This window comes from Triplophysa rosa, linkage group LG10 (genome assembly GCF_024868665.1).
Source record: "Triplophysa rosa linkage group LG10, Trosa_1v2, whole genome shotgun sequence".
NCBI classification, from domain to species: domain Eukaryota; kingdom Metazoa; phylum Chordata; class Actinopteri; order Cypriniformes; family Nemacheilidae; genus Triplophysa; species Triplophysa rosa.
The window spans coordinates 22724717-22744283 of record NC_079899.1 but is presented as its reverse complement, the minus strand read 5'-3'; the positions used below and the strand labels follow the sequence as shown (position 1 = coordinate 22744283).

Below are 19567 nucleotides of genomic sequence, written 5' to 3'. Positions count from 1 at the left end.
TCATCTCCTCATACTCTCCTTCTCTCTTCCCTCTCCCTCTCCCTCTCTCTCTCTCTCTCTCTCTCTCTCTCGTAAAGGACAGCATTCCCCTAAGGTTGAGAAATATATGGCTATGACCTGTACAGTAGTCTGTCTCTGACTGACACATAAGACTAATTCTCAACTGGTTTCGCTTTATTTTTTCGGCATAGTTAGTTTTTTTCCATGCTCTCCACGATCACGAACAGACCCGTGAACTCTGGCTTAGATGAATTCAGTATAAGCTTATGATCAAAATACACCAGATAAATCCTTGCTTTTGGCTGCTGTTGTTGATGATGGAAATTATAATAGTTAATAAATCCTCTTTTATGATCCTTTATGTCCTGCATGAGCCCCATGGAAATACATGACATTTAATTGCCTATAAAGACATTACCTTTTCATTAGCAGAACTCATTTTGAGAAAATGCAAACATCATGGGTTTTGATATTATGTGCAGATATGAACATTGCATTGGAATTCATTGAAGTAAGACTTGGGCTTTGACCTTTGTTTAGACATCTCTGAAAACACGAAACCTCCAGAAATTCATCTGCTTGAATTAAATAAACATATTTATTTAATTTATAAATAAAGCAATAAACAAAAGTTTATTGCAGTACAATACATTATTTAAAAGGATTTGATTGCATAGGCCAGTATTGTCTTCATGAATTTGAGACTTTCTGTGTTTGTTGCTGTGTTTGTTGCTGTGTAAGCTATTCTGACTGTGGTCTGTTTCAACAGTTTTAAATTCACTTTGAAGTGTTTTTGTAAGATTTGAAATGCTGACATATCATACTTTTTCCATTCAGATTCTGGTGGCCAATGATTATGGGGTTGGAAAGAATATAGTCCTCTTGGGATTAAAAGATCATTTAGACTTCTATCAAGAACGTGACTATTGGTCCATTGGCATTAAAGGGGTTGTGCAACAGTGTTTCATGCATTCTAATATCTTTACAATGTTAAATGTGCTTGCTTCTCATGTTTGACATGGTCAATTTGTTAAAAAACGAGTTGGATGTATGACGTAGTATTTCTGTACTCAATGCACTCCCCCAAGATTTGTATAGGTTTCGGAAAGTTCGTTGAAATTCCTTTACGTAACTTTTCTAAGTCCCTTATTGGACAATTCTCCTGGAAAAGCACGCCCACGAGTCAACCACCGAGAGTGGGGGAAAGAGCACGTCCAAGCGTCAACCATGGAGAGTGGGAGAAAGAGCACGCCCATCAATGCGCTTCATTGTTGTACTGAAGTTCAGCTGTGTTTGTTTGTTCACAGCATTTCGGTGATGAATACAAATGAATATAAACGGTGGATATAACGCTGGATTTGGAGATCGTTTGAAACTGATAGATGGAGCAGTCTCAGCGCTAAAAGAAGCCGGTCATGAACCGCACACGGGAAGTGAAACGGAGTCATGTCTGTGTTTTGTTGACAATCGGTGCATACGTGTATAAGGTAAACAACACAAACTTATAGTGAATCAAGATAATGCGATGATGTGTTCTGTGCTCGTGCTTTAGTTCCGCCCGCCTGTACGCCTTCAGGAGGCCGTCTGTCATTTATAAATGTGATCAAACGAAATACTCTTTGAAGATACGAAGTATGCAATACTAATTGATAGGTACTCAAGATTAATATGAGATTGGCAGAAACTATGTGTGTTACATCCGCTTTAAAGATTTTGAGAAGCCTGTTTGGAGTCTGAGCCAACCAGATCTCACAGGAAAACTGTTTTGTGAAATACAAATTTAATAAGATGTGAATCGTACAAAGTGTATAGGATCATTAGAAAAAAGTAAGAATAAAGTCCCACCCATAAACCTAACATCATCACTGACATGACATTTTATGAATTCATATGAATTAGCCAAATTGTAAAATAGTAATGAATTTCCATGAGATTGTGTTGTCTGAGCAGACCTGATCTCGCGGGAATTCGTATATATTTGAAGAGGTGGCTTATACGTATAAATTTGTACATTGTGAATCGTACAAAAACGTAAGATTACTAGAAAAAAGAAATACTGAAGCCCCACCCCTAACCCCGCCCCCAATGTCACTGGCGCCAAAGCAAATCGTACTAAAATGTACGAATGAGATCATACGAATTCATATGAATTAACCAAAATTAGCCATATCGTAAAATAGTTTTGCCGTGTGTTGTCTGAGCAGTACTCTTAACAAAACAATGATTTCATTTTCATCTTACAGTGATACTTATTTTATTTTTACAGAATTGACATTGAAAATGTGAAAAGCTGACATTTGACTTGAAATGGATAACAAAGCAAATATTTGTTTGTCAAAGTTGTTGCATTAGATTAATGACAGTCTGCACACAGATTCACCAGGAAACATTTCTGAAGGTTGACGCAGATGAGCGCTTAAAAGAAATGTAATATTTTCTTGTTTGTTTCACTTCAGTAAATCTGCCTGACGCTGTTATGCACTTTTCTCCCAAACAAAAGCCATTTAGTTCTCTGTACACTTCTTAGATTAAGAGCAAAGTTTATTGAATTTAATTTGCATTCGATTTGACTGGTCACAGTAGCCTTATTATTTTCGAATGGCCTTATTCCTCGCCCACTCAGTGCTTGTCCCAGTTAACGCTTTGTGTTTGGGCCCAGTCTTGTCATTCCCCTGACATACAAGTGTATTGCTAACATCAAATGGAGTTTCCCAAGGTCAGCTGTCCGGGGATTGGATTCTTGTATAGATGAGTCTGTCCGTTCGCGCAGACAGATGTCTCCCTATAAATTCAGGCCATCTCTGAATTCTCAGTAGATTGACAAAACACACACTTTGAATAGAATCCAAGATTGGGAAACAATGCATTGCCCCATGAGACTCTCAAGAAAGATATTGAAAGTGAGGCAGATTGAACTCAGTCTGAAAGCAGTTTCATGACCTTCAAGAATGCCATTTAAAAAGCTCCTTGTTTTGCTGCGCTTCTTGTGTTCCTTAGCTCACATTAACTCAAGCCTGATGAAAGCACTATTCCCTCCGGCCAGACAAAACTTCTGGGGAAAATGTACCAACTTATGTTGTTCCCGGCTAATCTCGGATCACAACTTCTGTTTCAGAAATTATTTTTAGAAGCATGTGGAATGCATCATTTAAGAACAAGAAATTGCTTAGAAATTGTTGAGGGCCTCTCTAGATATGTCGTCCTCTCGACACAGCGTCACCTTTCACCCCATTTGAGATGGGCCAGAATAGACACTAGATTTTAACTTGCATTTCACAGGCTTTTGTAGTTATTGTGCATGTACTTTCTTCATATCGAGAGATTACATAACACTTATACTTTCAAACATTCATTTCATTCAAATTTAAAAAATGCAAAGATATTCCACATCCAGGCACTCACATAGATATTTTGATATTTAAAAGCCTTTATTTACAGGGCTACATACTAAAAACACCAATGTGTATCGGCCTTAACCGGATTTCATCAGGGTGTCAAAAAAATCCACTTTTTAAAATTTGTTATCACCCTTTCTGGAGCACCCAAACTTTTTTGTAGTACCGTGTTTATACCAGATGCTCTCTTGGACCAGTTTCCAATATATTCATTTCATTCACTTGTCTTTTAGTATTTTTTTTGGATAGCTATAAATATATATAAGTTGTTGTCATTGTTTCAACAGTTTAATCATGGAAAGTCTTAAACGTGACCACTAAAATTACAGTACACATATTGTTTGGTTAACTTGTCAGTCAAACGGCATAAAATGTGAATTTCTTTGTTCATTGCACATGTTAAAAATATTAATATTAAACATAACCTACAGTTGTAATGTTATATATGCTTCTGTTTTGTTCTGATTATCAGTAGTAACACATTGAACTATTATTGAAAATATTATACTATAATACTAACTTTGTTTTATTGAAGGTGTTTGTGGTACTTTATGGTAAGATAATGTCATGTGGATTTTTTAGTATTATTAGAATAAACTTACTCAAGTCTTTGAAAAAATGACCACTTACGATGACAGTTCTGACATACTTTAATCTCGAGTTGTCATCAGTGGTTGATGTACAGGAAGTAAAGTTTTGGATGAACACGAGTGGCCAGTAATGTCCGGCTCATCTGTTCTGAGCTTTAAGCAATTACAATCAAAGACATCATTAGGACCTGATTTGGCTCGGTATAAAATCAAACCGAATGCAGAATAGCATGTAATTCACCTTCGGCTGACCTTCAACTCATTTCTTTTTCGGTTATGGACATAATTAAATTTAATGATTTAGAAATGACAAAATAGGACCTGTAGAGAAGTCCGGGAATGGCTCTGAGTTTTAGTTAAATTAAGAGTTTACCCAAAAATCTAAATTCTGTGTGACTGTGTGAAAATAGCAATCCAAACACCTTAAAAGTGTTTCTCCTATTTGTAGAAAACGTGGAATGTGGTGCCCGAGTTACATGGAGAGCTTTTATAATATGTTTACTCTGTTTTGTTTTGGAGGGGATTTTGTAGCTTGACAGCTCCAGTCCTTATTCACTTTTATTGCGTGGAAATAATTGAGAGGCAATGATATTCTTTTAAAGGTCCAGTGAACTTTAGCGGCAAGGTTGCGTATTGCAACCAACCGTGCACTCCGCCCCTCCCTTTGGAAACACTACGACGGCTGACAGAACATGGTGAATTATGCAAAGGGGCCCGCGTTGTATGTAAGGTAATAAACACATAACGCTTCATTGTGTAAGCTATTTACACACCTCTGAAGGCATAGCTATGTATATTATATTGCATTTCTATCAGTAGATCATCCCAAAAATTACACACTGGACCTTTAAAATTTACCTTTTGTATTTCACATAAAATCATAAAGAAGAATTTTCGGAAACACTTTAAAATAAGGTGCCATTCGTTAACATTATAAATGCATGAGCTAACATTAGATGACAATGAACAATTTAGTTTTTCAGCATTTATTAATCCTTGTTAATGTTAGACTGTCTCAATACAGTTTTTCATGTTATTTCATGGTGCACGGTGATAAAGTTTGATTTTAATTACGTGTTATTAGTAAATGCTAAAATTAACATGAATTAATATTAATAAATGCTGTCTTAGTATTGTTCATTGTTAGTTCATTTTAGCTAATGCATTAGCTAGTTGTTAATAAATAGCACCTTATTGTAAAGTGTTACCGAATTTTCATTTCAGCTGAGCTGTTCCTTCAACGAAAAACTTCTCCCTCTCATAAAGTGTCTTTTAGCAGCCGCTTGTCTTCGTGTGATGTGCGCTGCGTATAAGGCAAGAGGTTGTTGCACACTTGTACTCACAAATCGAGACAGAAGTGATGAGTAATGTGACGGTGATGTATTTCCCCCTGAGGTGTAATTACCCTTGATCCTTCTTTGTTTTCAGGCAGTGTTTGTAATTGAAAACAATTCAAGCAGTCAGCAGGCATTATTATACTCCGACATGAGCCAGTGGCAGATGATTGTGTAATTCTTTGCCTCTTCTTGGTTGAGTGTTCTGTTTCTGAAACTTGAAAGGAGCTTGTCTACATGTGTTTCCGCATGCTACAGCACTAATACAAGTCGGTTGATATAGGGTCAGTGAAGGACATGAGAACCAATGAGAACACCTTCTGTTAGGGAAAAGCACGGTTAGCACCTCTTTCACAAAGTCAATGTGATTACATTTACAGTATATGTATGCATCTGGCAATCAATGATTACAGTATTTTTATTGTGAACTGTCTCTTTAATAATACAGAATCCAGTGTTGGGTAAGTTACTCTCAAAAAGTAATTAATTACTAGTTACTAATTACATATTCAATAGTGTAATTAGATTACTGTACAAATTACTCTTTCCAAAAAGTATTTAGTTACTTATTACTAATTACTTTCTATATCAACCTTGATTAGTTAAGTGATTCGCATGAAAGGGCTCTTTTAATTCATTCAAATAAATAATATTAAACTTCATAAAGTACTCTTATTAACTAACCAAAGTATTACAAATGTGAGAATTATACATTAAAGCACAGATTTTAAAGTTAGACTCTGAATTTTGATGTCAATTCCACTATTACACACACATACAGTATATTACACAAAGTATTTAGTTTAATTACATCAAAAGTAACTGTAATTAAATTACAGAAAAAATAAGAGTAATCCCTTACTTTACTTTTTCAAGGGAAAAGTAATTAAATTACAGTAACTAATTACTTAGTAACTAGTTACACCCAACACTGACAGAATCTTATAACAGCAATTAGACCATGCCATAAGCATTAAAAGCCTCCAAAGATATCACACAGGACAGATGGCGTTTATACCCTATTATTAACTGTCCCAGTCTTATTACTGGAATAAATTGGTCATGTTTGCAAACATCAGGGAAATGGAGCACTGAGTCTGTTGATAAATTGCTTAATTAAATGACATTACTAAAAGTGAAAGAACAATTAATTGCACTCTGCCTTCCTCTCATTATAGAGCCTAACGGTGTGGTTTTTATTTGCAGATGTTCCTGCTGTAAATCTAGGGAACCGGGCAGGAGACGACATTTATTTTCAGGTGACTGTATAATCTGACATTGTGCCTTGAGCAGGTAGTGGGTGAACAGGACGGTTTTAGATGGAATGATTATATTGTGGTTTATAATGCGCTACGTTGATTTAAATCTGTTTTAAGATCTCCGTGTCAGCTGTTTTAGATAAAGTTATACCACGGGGCTGTTGAATGCTTCATTCTGATTGGCTGACGAACGTTCGACGGGTGTGCATTATTTTTCAGTTAAACGCACACCTATGAAGGTGTTCCAGGTCTGCTGACCGCATTACAGTTCCATATCACTTCGCCAAGTTTAGCCTACTGTCCACCAGTGAATATGTATTTAACAACAGACACAGTGACAGGCAAATTCCATTGTCTGAGAAGAAATAACTATTAATATTTATGGACAGCATGAACATTTGAACAACAATGGCGAGAGCACTGTACAGGACTGTTCAGACGAAAAACTAAAGCATGTATCAAAGGTAACGGCAAACTACATGACACAATCAGCGGGTTAAAGATAAAACACGAAGCACAAAAATAACAACAACAACAACAACATGTTAAATTCGTCTGTGGAATGGGTAAACGGGACTTAAAACACGCAGGAAGCTTTCTATGCCACTGCGAGAACCGCAGCTGGCGCAGAAACCTCCATGTCACTTTTTTCTCTTAATACTCTTCTTATACGACAGGGGTGTTAAATACGACGAAAACAAATCAAATATACTGTAAATACTTGTCTTTTCACTCTCAGTGAAGCAAACGCGTGTGCATGTGCACTGTCTGTCTTCCTCTCAATCTCGGAAAACTGCATGCAGGCTCAAGCAACGCCTTCAGATGAGATGCGTAAGAAATTAGTCCTACCAGCAAGTGCATTCCGGGACAAATACCATACAAATGTCTTGAGATAAAACATCGTAACAACGTCTTGTGGTATCAGAACAACCCCTGATAGCACACATACATCTGGTTTACGTCTATTTGACGTCTGCATTTACATCTGCAAGACATCTACAATACATCGTTTGCTCATCTGCAATACGTCTCGGAGATGTCTGTTGTCAGACGTCATATAGACACCTAGAAGATGTCTGTAAGATGTTTATGATTTAGAATGGATGTACAACAGCTCTTTCTAAGATGTTTAGCAGATGTTTTTAAGCAGCAGATCTCCAGATCTTTAGCAGATGTATTACAGACGTTCAGACGTCTCCGAGACGTATTGCAGATGAGCAAACTATGTATTGTAGATGTCTTGCAGATGTAAATGCAGACATCAAATAGACGTAAACCAGATGGATTGTGCTATCTGGGACGTCTTGTGGTGTTGTGACCGTGGTATAAGCGGAATAATTGACTCCGGTCCGTTCAATTATCGAAAGTTAATGCACACCCGAGGTGTAACGGCCACGACGCGAACTTTCGATAATTGAACGGCCCGTCGTCAATTATTCCTTACTTAATTCACTGTTACGGGGCTTGAATGATTTCGTGTAGTGAAAGAACGCACGATAAAGGGTGACCTTTTGGAGCAAAGCAACAGAAGTCTTTTTCTGTTGAGGAGACCGAGTCATGTAATCACACCTCTAATGCAGTCAAGCAGACCGTAATGGCACGAGATATTTTATTGAAATGTAGGATAAGGGGTTTGCTTGTGTCGGGTTTCATATCACCGCACATGCTGTGTGGGAGAAAGCACCTGTGTTATCAACTTCCTCCATTTACCTCAATGATCCCTCTTCATAAAATATTGAAGCCAGTCAAACAACCAAGAGGATGCTGTGTTCATAGGCACTAATATAAAGGAGGTTTTTAGTTTGCAGGTTGCCTTTGCTGGAGGAGACACGGCATGAAATCAGCCCCATGGTGTGAAATTCATCCTCCATTAGTCCATTAATATTCTGGACATTAAAAGACACGGTCAGTCACTCTCCAGGTGTTTCTGTCATCAATGACAAATGGAAAAGCGAATGTTCGGCTGCAGTACTGCTGCAGAGGACTTTGTGAAGATTTGACTTTTTGTGGTGAAATCTCAAATGGAATGTAAAGAATATTGTGACAGCTTGGGAAGGTTAGCCACTAACTACTAACTGACAAAACATGGTTTATCAAAACTTCAGAATAGATCAGAGTTGCAGTAACAATTGTGTTGGACACAACAATCTCATTGTTATTGCTTAATGGTCAGCATGGCTACAGTATGTTTGAAAATTTCAGTCCTTATTTGAATGTAGTTGAATAGTTTCATTTTAAATTCATGTTAAATGATTAGCTTGATATTTAGTCTAATCCGAGGTTTGGCCTTTCCATTATAACCTGTTTAATAAAGGAACTTAAATTCGAATTTTGCTTTGGAAGAAACAGAATAAAAAATTTGAAACTTGGGGAGAACTGTAAAATGACCTGGCGGCTCAGTTTGATTTGCCCTCGCTTCTCATATATTGGAAAAGCTATTATGGTCTACAGTTGTTTTTCAAATATGATTTAAAGTGTCTAAATTCTCATCGCCTCATGTACCCCGCTACTGGTGCCAAGATTTATAATTGCAAAAGGAATAAAGAAGCTCAGGGACTGTTAGTCTCACAGTTACCAAAGTGTATGAGATCAGGACCAATTACTTGCTTCTCTACCAATTTCACTTAGAGCACTTCAAAGTGAACACTACTAGGTCCCCTGCAAGTTGTAGGAAATGTCCAAGCATTCTTATTATACATTTTTCGGATTGCTCTTTTAAAAGTTGAATTGAAATACCAGGGACATTCAGCTTAAGAGTAACGTTTGCTTTTGCTAAGTATACACCATTCTCTTGCGTTTACGTTTATACGTTTGCAGACACTTTTTCTTCCGACGATGCATTCAGAAGACGATCTCATGGCAATTCGTGACTGTTTTATGAGGTAGCTCTGTCAATTGAATTTATTCTCATTCTCGTACATTCTCATTTGTAAGTTTTAATACTATATGGTTAGGTTTTGGACAGGATTGGGGTGGGGCTTTATTGTTGTTTTTTCAATCATCAAACATTTTTGTTCAGTTTACTTCTTTACTAATTCTGTGAGCTGTTGTTCTCTAATTGTTGAACTTATTTTTGGTTCTAGTCCATTCATTTACATTTTCTCAACCTTTTCAAGATTTAAATACGCTTTTTTCCTATTTCCTTCTTTTTTATGATCTTTTTGTCTCATCCAGGTACAGTAATTTACCTGAGGACTTCATATCATGCCTCCCTCTCTAACCAGGAGAACCTGACCTGTTGCGTTTGTGTCGCTCCGCCTGACCTCAGTCAGTGACCTGCATATTAATCCTCACTGTGGAACTATGTTAACTGAAGCCTACGAACAATAAAATGACACGTTTCACGACAAGGTAATAATCACCCTTCACACAACACTGGCATAACCATGGTGGCCTCACTCAGAGAATAAAAATATAGTGACTCATAAGCTCTGTTCAAACTACGAAGGTATTTTTGGTCACACTCAGTAGGCATCAGCAGGCAACAAAAAATGCTACCTAAGATTAAAGAAATATTTAAATTGTAAGACATTTTGGACCAAGTCAACCAGCATCATATCATCGCTGTCCTTCTGATACCCTTGATGTCCAAATTCCCTGTTGTTCAGTAAATAAAAAAACGTAAAAATACTTTAAATTTAAAATATAGTGTTATTAAGTTAACAACCACGTTTTAATACTTTGCATTGGTTATTTGCAAAAACCAGCGACAAATATAAAGGGTGACTATAATGATTCATGGCAAAAATAAAAATCATGAAATATGGAGATACAGGGTTTCAGAAAGACAGCAGCGGTATCATTTGTGGATAGGGCAACCCCAGAATGCATTGCAGCAAATCTGTTAAGTGTTAAAAATATTTCTATCTAATAAAACAGAAGCCAATCATTTGTGGATTTCAGAGTGCCAAGGTTTTGTTTAGCAATGTTAGATATTATCAGCTGTGAGCTTTAATAATCTCTCATGCACTTTATAACATTAGGCTAACCCCCCAGTTTGTTTTCTTTGAATAATGACTTTTTCAAGCAATGCCTTTTTTCTATTCCCAAATATGTTTCGATGAACAGTAAATGGCAACATCTTTAAAAAATATTACCTGTGTACATGAAGTGTGTTACTGAAGAAATGCAACAGTTTTCTTACAAAACAAATAACTGTGGTTTAAAGGTCCAGTGTTTGCAGTTTAGCGGCATCTAATGGTAAGGTTGCGAATTGCAACCAACGGCTCACTCCACCCCTCCCATTCGAAGCACCACAGTGGCTGACACAGGGCTAAGATGTTGTCACGTTTCGTTTCTATCCTGAAGGAGATAACGTGTTTGCAAAATGTTTTTTGTAGCAGTTTGTCCGTTTAGGGCTACTGTAGAAACAACATGGCGGATTCCATGCATGGGGACCTGTGGTGTAAACAGAAATAGCTCATTGTAAGATAACAAATTCATGACCTTATGTAATGTAAGGTCATTATACACCTCTGAAGATAGTTATATTATATTGCATTTCTGTCAATAGATCCTCAATAATACACACTGGACCTTTAACTACTGTATAACTATATATAATATAACTATAGTTTAACTGCGATATTTGTAGCTAAACTGAGGTAATACAAATGGAAATCTTTCCAAAAATCCAATTTCCAAAATGGTTGCCACACTTAAGCTATAAAAAAACAATTAAGAGCTGGTCTTAGTTGTCAACTGTTCAGCCATCATACATCAATATTGCTTGGGTCTCTCTAGGTTAACCGAGTAACTGCCCATGAAAAGCTTTTAAAAGAGTCACTTTTGATCGTCCATTTCTGTTAGGATGTTACCTTGGAAGGTAGCTGCCCATGCAGATGGCAAACAGCGAGGCAGCCCACTTAGTTTTGGAAAAAAGCCTGTTTTCCCCTTTAGCTTAGGATCATAAACATGTTTAAGATGTCAGGACTGATTAATTAACGTTGACCGTTTTTTCAACCCCCCATGTCACGTGCCTTCCGGCTGCTATGTGTTATGCACGGGCAGCTCATTTTGTCGCCGAAGAAAGGGGTGTCTCACTCCGTCTGTCAAAACACATTACACAGACAGTTATCACGCAGCGTGTGCTCGCGTGCGCCCACCGTCTGACCTCTGGGTGAAGCTGCCACCTGCATTTTAAATGCCATGTTCAATAGCACACGGTACGCCACACAGATGTGTTGCCAGGGACACATCAGTTGCATAACTCAGATCAAAACCTCCTGGGCATTAAATAAAATTATACTTTTCGTTTTATTAACATTGTGTTTGTAGCGTTAAAGAGGCACTCTCCACATTACGCAAGAGAAACTTGTTAATATTAAATATGTTATTATTAACATGTCCAGAATGGCACATAAGGCCATATTTTGATGGAAGTGACAATCACTGACAGAGTCCTGGTGAATGGCATTGTGATGTAGCTCTGAAAGGAAGAACAGATCCTAAACCCGTCATCTGAACTGGGATACCAGGGCCAAGCTTTTTTTTTTCTTTCTTTTTTTGTAGGAAATTGCTTTTGATGTTTTGAGTAGTTGTATTTCCCGCGTATTTAGAAACTCTATCTTCATTGTGACTTGTTGTTTTTAGGCCGGATATACAGTACACTATATGGAAAAAAGTATTTGGATGTCCCCTCAAGGGTTAAATTTTTCTGTTCCAAAATGACTGTTCCCCTGTGTTCAAGTCATTGATGGGTTATGTTTTTATCGCCTAAGAATGCGTTTCGTTTTATTACCTTAGAATTAGTTATTTCTACATACACTGCGGGTCCCCTTGCATGGAATTCACCATGTTGTTTCTACTGTAGCCCTAAAAGGACAACTTGCTCTACAGAGCGTGTTTTGTAAATACTCCTTTGGCAAAGTTCTGTGTCAGCCACCGTAGTGTTTGAAATGGAGGGGTGAGCAGTGGAGTGAACCATTGGTTGCAATTCACAGCCTCACCGCTAGATGCCTCTAAATTTCATACACTGGACCTTTAATAACTTACAACATATTAAAAAATAAATCAAACAATGACTTTAATACATCTCTTACATGAGGAATGTGTTCTGAATTCTTAGTAAATGGTTGAAGGTAAAACTGAGGATTATCTTGGCAGTGAATGAAGCTGTGGTAGTCAGTGTGGTGAAACTAACATACAGGAAGGCATTTTGTGATCATGTGACAGGAAACAGGAAATGATGTCACAGAGAAGACACCTGTGGACCCTCATTTATGTGTGTCAGGGTTAGTAGGTTTTAAAGATTTTGAATACTATTTTGAATCAAACACCACCTTTGGAGCATGTTTCTGTCAGTCTTAATAAAAACAGAGAAACACACGGATGTTTACTTTTGATGGATTGTAATACTCAAGTTTAGAAAGTTGGCAAAAAGTTTAGTAGAGTCTGTTACCTCCAGTTTTTCAAAGACAAATTTGTTCGAGATATCCTAAAGGTATTTTTAGGAGAACATTTGGTGGGGTTTCGACAGCTTCATAACATTGCATTGAATTGTTTGACGTTTCATGAAAGCATTTCCAGGTTACATTTCACCCCAAAGTCACATCCTCTTTCAGGACCATTACGATTTTTTGTGACAACTGTAATACTGTAAAAAATCCTGTCACTCTCAATACAAATTCGCATTACTGATACACAAAATTAAAAAGTATTTTTTCACTAGCTTTATAGCTATAATGTTAATTATGCCTATAGGATAGCCTTCATTTTCTTTTAGGAAAATCAGTTTTTTTTATTTATTCCTTTTGATATTGGGGTGATATATGAGCCATGTATTCCTGACAGGTTTTTTTCAGTTTCACCCAGTAAGCATTTTTGTATGCAATACCATGCCTTTAGTTGTAAGTAATATGTTACTGTATATCAATACAGGCCGCTATGCCTGATGCAAGCCTTCTGCAACACAACGTTCACAGAAATTCTCGCTCAAGATGTAGCTCGGAGGGTTAAGCGAAAAGGTTTTAATCTTGATTTGACCTGACCTTCTTATCCGGCCATTTTGTCGAACAGAGTTGGATTATTCTGAAGTAGCTCATGTAGAGGCACTCACACGCCATTTTACCTCAGAAAACCCTCTAAGCTTCACTTCACTCTCCATCACGGACCCCCGTTTCTGATTGTAAAGAAACAGACAATCTTTCGCCTTTGTGCGTCTGTTTCTCGTGATGGTTTCTCGTACAGAAAGCCGCACGCGAGTGTTTACAAAAGCGGTCAATAAAATGACTTATGTTTTTTCTTGTGGTTAGGAAGCGTTTTATATGGATTATGTCAGTCAGAAGGAAGCACACGGGCATCCTTGTGAAGTTTCTTTAGTCTGACTGCTCTGTGTTCCGATGTTTGTCGGAGGAAGCTTTCATCTATCAAGTCTCAGGCTGACTGTTTTCTTTTTAAGAAAGATAGTGAAAGGCAGCTTGTCTCACATGTTGATTTATTACCACCCACAGCGCTTTTTAATCTTAACTTTCCTCGGTGACTCTAAACACACATTGGCGCTTTAGCTGGCAGTCTGTAGTTTTCAACTAGTTAAAATTAAATCTGCGTAGATTACCTTTCTGGGTAAATGAGGTCTGCATTACACGGACTAACCTTATAGGTAACCTTATATGTCTTAGTTACTCAGTGTTTGACTGGTAAAAATACCAAAATTTAGCTTCTCTAAAAAACCTCCCTCTCTCTATTGTTCAGGCTTTGTGAATAGTTTCTTGGCATAAGCCCTTTTTGTATTATTTCTTATGACAAATTGCTTGAATTCTAATTTTGGTTAAAAGCCTGCTAAAGAGAAATGTCTAAATGTTAATCTATTAAAATTTCACTTCTCGTTTTATGAAAACGTTATTGAATAATATAAAATACAGGAATACATGTAAAGGCCACGTTTTCAGGAAATACTTTTAAAAAAGCGATGAATTAATATGCAAATAATATATACATCTTTGTCCCTAGTGTAGATTTTTATTACCGTATATCATGAACCTTTAACACATTTTAATGTTGATTGTTTTATAAATCGGATCCAAAAACTAAACAAAAAGGCTCGGTTGGTGATCATTGAATGATCAGTTCCATTGCCTTTAATGTGACATCATAGAAATCACCAAATATGCAATAGTGTCAAATCCATTTACATATTTTTCCACGCTCTCAATCATTCTGCAAATTTATTCTCAAGATCAATACATATTCTTTTACATATGATTGATTCTAAAAGCTCAATAAAGATGGTTTGGGTTACATTTACAAATATACATACCCACCCCAGATATGTAAATCTGATCATAAATGAAAACATATTGTTTACCAGTAGATGGCATTATCAAGCACTGCCACCGTTTTTTTAATGCACTTGAGTTTATTTTTAGTTCAGCGGTACAGAAGAAAGGTTTGGACTCCAAATGGCAGATTTTTATAGCTTGATACAGTACGTGAGTTGCTGGCTCTGCTGAGGTCTGCTTTGGGGTTTGTAAGACAGTCCTGTATTGAGGTATTGATGTCCTCTCATCCGTTCTGCTCCATCTTCTTGGCTCAGCCGTCAAAGAATATTGGCAAGAATGAAATGAGAGGGAAGGCAGACGAATGATTGTGATACAGACTTCTTAGATGAGCCTGGAAGGCTATCCAAGTCTAATGACTCAGGTTATCGATATGTATCTGTTCGTCTTTTATCTGGCCAGATACCAGAACCATTCGATTTATCTTAACATAGTGCCTCACTCATCCACAAACCGCTGCTGTGGTTTTAAAGGGGCCACGTCATTTTTTTCCATTTAATTCTTTTAGCTGCAGCACAGTTCTACTATTAGTGACCGATTTTATAATGACATTTTTCATGGCTTGTTCTGCATCCCCTCTCTGAACCTTCAAATTAAAGCGGGCTGTCTTTTGCAGGTTTGCTGCACTCGCATGTAAACTGCAGGTTTTATGTCAGATCCATTACAGTTTCTACTGATCCATCCTTCATTAACAGTCTCTCTTTTTAAAAACCTACAATACACTATGACAGGGTCGGGCCAAACACTAAATTGGCATAATTAAGGTGTAAATGTATGAACTCACATTCACTCACATCTTCATCAGTTGAACATATTTTGATCATGTGGCAAATTTCCACATAAAATTAATGGTAATTTATTCTTGTTTCAGACATCAGAAAAGTGATTTATATGAAGGTTTTTTGCAGTTTAGTTTTATATATTTTTTTACTGAAAAGTTAGCTTTGAGTTTGAAGGCTATAGTAATTTGTAGTTCATTTTATTTGCACAGTATTGTAAAAAATATGTTTATATGTTATATTAAATAATCATTTTTACATAAAAAGATTTTTACACATACACACAAACACGCGTATGTATTTGTTATATATTACTTTGAGCTGTTGAAATAAAATATTTATTTTATTTGATTTTGTAGACCACTTCACCAGACATAAACACTGGTCCAGAAGCACTTTCAGTTTTGTTTTTATTTTTAAATATGACTTCTATAAGTAAATCTTAAAGTCGTTAAACATTCTGATTTTGTTGTAAATCTCTGTTGGTTGTATTTTGTTCAAAACATTTGTGTAGTGTTGGCTTACGTTTTCCGGAGTGGTCGATATAAACCAGAATGTTTCATAACCAGTCGACACTTATAATCTTGTCAAAAGTCTTAAACTGTCTTTACACAGCCCAAGCAGAGTATAGTTTTAAATCTCTTGACTACACTGGCCATTTAACCCACCATTAAATTATACAGCACCGTGAGCCAAAGATGAAAGACATGTGCAGAAACCCGGGTGCTATTTAGCTATTGATCACACTTTCACTATAACTCCCTAGAAAACCCTAGAAACAGAATCTTTACAACGCAAGTTTCTCTTTGCAAACTCTCAGATCCTGCCTCAGTTTGACACTTATGTATTTGGTGATCTGAAGCGTTGTAAACGTGAGTTCCAGCCCTCTTCGAGACGTCTGCAGACCTTGTCGCGCTGCCAGCCTCTACAGGAAAGTTCTCCTGTGTTTGGACAGGTAAAGTACTGCAACTCCTCAGCTGTCCAACTCTGCAGAAGGTATCTCTCAAGATTCCTGGCACGTCAGCCCATGTTTGCATGCTCTGATGTGCCCGATTTGCCTGCTAACACTAAAGGATGACAGGACGGAGCTCTGGGGCCCCGGGAGAACTCTAGCGTTTGCATTCCAAGACCATCTCAGTAGGAAGACAGCAAGTTACCGGGGTGAAGTTTTATGTTTGTCTAGTTTCAGCAAAAGTCCATGCCAACAGGGTTAGCCTAAACATAGCAGTGCAAAAAAAGATAAACAGCGTATGTTATCCTTTAAACCCTTTCTCCTTCGCCACTGGCACATTTTTATGTTAAACAAAACATGTCCTTTCTTAACATTGAGCAAATTTAATTCATCCCTTTCTACTTATTTCTGCGTTTTTGTAAAACGCAGTAGCCAGAGATGGAATGATCTGAACGGGCCTGACATAAAAACTGTCCCAGAGTACATTAGCCGTGGTCTGATGCTAATCTTCACCTGTGGCACCGCAAAGGGTAAGTTCAGAGAAAGTTCACTTACAAAGGAGATAAAAGAGCACTTGTTATTAGATTGGGCACATCTGAATTCCGTCAGGGCTGAAAAAATGTCAATCCTGCCTCGTCCTGAATAATATTGACAGTTCTTTGAACATTAACTATGAAGGGAGCATCAAAACATTCTAGCACCTTTGACTTATATATGCACTATGTAGTGGAACACTGTAGATGATGATTTCCTGTTGCTTTTGTAGGGGAAAGGGGAAATAAAATAATGACAGCACCGGGATGTAAATTTCATGGATTTTTTATTTATTTAATAGGCCCTCCTTTTAATTCACACCCTGGTGTCACATCAAATTATTTCCCCCCCAAAGAGAGCATCCAGGTTTTAATTCTACATGTCAGATAAGGTTATCGACACTGTTATCAATCAGAGTTTCCATAACCACGAAAGCGTACAAGTTAAATCTGAACGTGTGTTTTCACCTGTGGCCGAATAGATGCTCGCAAATAGAAGTTGTGATCGTCTGAGCAGGTAACCATAGCAACTGTAGTCTGCTTGAGTGCTTCCCATTAGGATCAGTATCGGATGATGCTTCAAAACGTAAGTACTGTCATAAATTTACATATCACAAGTACATCACAAAAATAATGTTTTTTAGGGCGCCTTTATGATAAGTTTGGTTAACTGCTTCGGGACAATCTGCATTGTGTGACATGAATCTAGTCAGATTGTGCCTAGATATTGTCCCATATTTCTGAGAAATTATAGTCATTACTTTTAGTATAACTCATTGCACGTGGATGTTGTAGATCTTTTGAATTACTCCTGTGAAGATTCGTTTGAACTTATTTGTAAGTAGTATAAATAGAGAAAAGAACACGTCACACAAGGATATATCAACATATGAACGTTAAATACCAATAACTTGAATGTAACTATCATTTTTGCACTAAAAAAATCTGTTTTATCTTCTCAGGACCTTCTCATCAACCTTGATTTCTTTAATAAGAGACATTTCACCTCTCTGCTGCTTGTCTGACCTGCTGCTCGTAAAGCAGAAAACGCCTTTCATGGCTAATTAGTCCCAAACTCGCTGATGGAGCTTTTAAACACGACATTTTAAAGGGACGGTGGGGACTAGATTCACTGCTATTGATGGGAAGTTTTTTTTTGTATCATGCGGATAAAACGTCTGAAGATCATAGAGCCATTCTTAAAATGTATTAATCAAGCATGTGTTTCTAGAATGTTGAGTTTATAAAAAAGTTATATTTAATTATAATAAACTTGGTTTTTATGTGTGCTGTCATGCGTTTTGATGTTATTTCTGTGATTTGATTGGATGAGACATGATAAAACATGACAGTGTATAGGCCTATTAAAAACTAGTACATCAATTTTAATGTATTAATAATTCTAATGATGGTAAATAAAGATTTCAGTTATAAAGCAGATTTAAAAATCTTGCAACCCAAGTCGCCATTATGGTAAATGCAGAATTGGTGAGGTTAATATTTTAGCATCTTTTATCATTTCTATCTTAGTACTCTATAATTATTCAATCTCATGGATATGTGAGTTTGTACTTGTTTTGTTTTGGTGTGTGTTGCTTTATGTTTAACCTCCCTGCTGAAATAAACAATAGAAACCAATCACAGAAATGATAATGGTTTCATTAACTTCCCAATAGATTTTTCCTTTCAAACCTTTACAAAATGTATTTCTGTAGTGTGTTTTGGGTATTATTCCAATATTCCAACACCTCACTAGTAGAATCCATCACATACCAATAGACATCATTATAGTTTCCACTGAAACCAATATAATTCCCATTATAACCATTAAATCCATTAGATTTTCTACTGTGTTCTGAGAAGGGTTCTATTGGTTTCTTTTCCCCAGCAGGGCTGTCTGTTAGCAATCGCCAGTGAACCTGTGAATCCAATTGAGTCTCTGTATGGAGTGACCTACTAACAGACCCACATCTCGCCTCCATACTAAATTATTGTAGATACAAGCGATGTATAGATTTTATCACATATCATTTATTATATAATATGTCTACACTGACTCAGTGTGCAGTGAAGCTTACTGGTGTGTGACTCGGTTGGCCCCAGATTTAGCTAGTGATTTCCGCTCGGCTGAAATGTCATGATCCTCTTTGCTGCAATGAGAGTGACCTGTGTTAGCCAGAGGCACCGGCTGAGCCCTGAGAGCCTGCACAGAGACTACACTGTACACATGGAGACGCTGGGCTGATGTTGCCAGCCAGTACAAGTGAATTCTATGGAGGAAGACAAACTCTAGAAACAGTAGTCTGTGTCTTGCACTTTGGTTATTCCCGGTCAAAAAGCATATACTTTTATATGGAGATTACAGGGCAGAAATCATCTCTGTATGGAGAAATGTCAACGTAATGAAAGCCGCCTGGCGTGATCTTGCCTCACAGTCATAAAGGTGCAT

General features: G+C 37.1%; 1 long non-coding RNA gene across 1 annotated transcript in view; it reads left to right on the top strand.

Moving 5' to 3' along the window:
• Window positions 1-1333: 1333 nt before the first annotated feature.
• The window catches only part of LOC130560546 (uncharacterized), a 36402-nt gene continuing 18168 nt past the window's right edge, over window positions 1334-19567 (top strand). Inside the window, exons 1-3 of the long non-coding RNA XR_008963709.1 lie at window positions 1334-1487; window positions 6526-6578; window positions 9753-9929. This is a non-coding gene — a long non-coding RNA (uncharacterized LOC130560546). The remainder of the gene's footprint in view (window positions 1488-6525; window positions 6579-9752; window positions 9930-19567) is intronic.